Source organism: Propithecus coquereli, unplaced genomic scaffold (assembly GCF_000956105.1).
Source record: "Propithecus coquereli isolate 6110/MARCELLA unplaced genomic scaffold, Pcoq_1.0 Scaffold678, whole genome shotgun sequence".
NCBI classification, from domain to species: Eukaryota; Metazoa; Chordata; class Mammalia; order Primates; family Indriidae; genus Propithecus; species Propithecus coquereli.
This window is the reverse complement of record NW_012152818.1, coordinates 96252-97891: the sequence shown is the minus strand read 5'-3', so window position 1 is coordinate 97891 and position 1640 is coordinate 96252.

Genomic DNA, 1640 nt, shown 5'->3' with positions numbered 1-1640 from the left:
ATGAAGAATAATATCAAGATTTCAGATTTATGTCATAGACAGAGAACATCTAGATGGGAGTGGGTCAAAAAGTTCCTGAAAAGTTTATGTAAGAAGATTTAATTCAATCTTCATGATTGAATGTACTAAGAAGAGAAGAGATTTGTTTAAAAAATGGGGAATAAATTCAAAAAGAATCAGGGAAAATATATGGAATAATAAGGAACAAATGAAAAAGTTATGGAGATGAAAACAATCCTAGCATTTGATGGATTAGCTGTAAATAAGGTTTAAAAATAGGCTTAATAATGTAACACAAGAATACTAATATAACTGAATTTATGATTATAACCATACTGGTAAGGATTAGGATTGGGGAACAGGAAGAGAAGGTGTGTGTGTATGCAGCAGCGGTGGCAGGTAAAATGGTCCAAATTCTAATCTTTTACACAAATCAAAGTTAGAAAACTGTTTGAATAATCCATATTTGAAATGGAGGGACTGCAAAAGCTAGTTAACTGTGAGGACAGTCCAGGATATGCAAGGAGATGGATTCTTTTGGACTTGGACAGTGGATGAAGGTAGTGAGCGAGAAGGTATTTAAATTTAGTTTGTGGATTAGTTGTCCAGATAGTGGTGAAAGTAATTTAGGAAGTGATGACCTGAGAAGGAGTATCCCTGGGAATCATAAGAAAATGCTGAATTCAGTTTGGTGCACTTTGAGCTTGAGAACCATAAATAGGCATAAAATAGAACTTTTCAAAAAGCAGTTATGGCAGAAGTCAAGGCTATATGGACAGACCAGTGGTTCTTAAATATGGATAATTTTGACACCCAAGAGACTTTTGACAATGGAGAAAATTTGGATTGTAACAACTTGTATGTGTGTGTGTGTGTAGGGGAGACATTATTGGCATCTAATGGGTAAAGCAGGGATGCTATGCATCTACGCTGGTCTGCTCCATAACAAAAAATGATCTCATCCCAAATGTCAAAAATGCCAAGATTGAGAAACCTTGATTTATATGAATATGGATGAGGAACAGGGGAAGGGATACTAACATCTATCAGGCTCTTTTTATATGTCAGACACATTTATAACACTTTATATGAATTAACTCATGTAATTCCACAACAACTCTATGAGATAGTGCTTTTATTAACCTCAATTAATAAACATCACATGGGTATATGTTGATATAAATATACATATATGAAGGTTAGAGAAGTTCTCTCACTTGTCTACAGTCTCACAATTAAGAAGTTAAGAAGTCCAGATTTAAATTCAGTCTGACTCAAGGGCTCATTCCCACACTCTCAACCACTTTACTACATCTCTTTATGGAGGTGAAATCCATAGGCATGTGTAGTGTTAAAGCTATGATCTAATATTAACATTTTGCTAATGCAATCTCCGAGGCTTGTAGAAAAGTAGTAGAAATGGCATGTGACTGTGCCCTGGACAGTCCTATTGTAGAATGGACCATAGACTCCAAGGGGTGATGAGGAGGGTGATAAAAGGGATCACCTACTACTCTGCATTAGGGATTAGAATTTCCCCATGTGTAATTATAAACTGAGTAGAACATTGAGTCCCAAAGGATCTGATGTTAGTTCTGTGACACAGGATGTAAACACAGGCTCAGCAATACATACCCTCA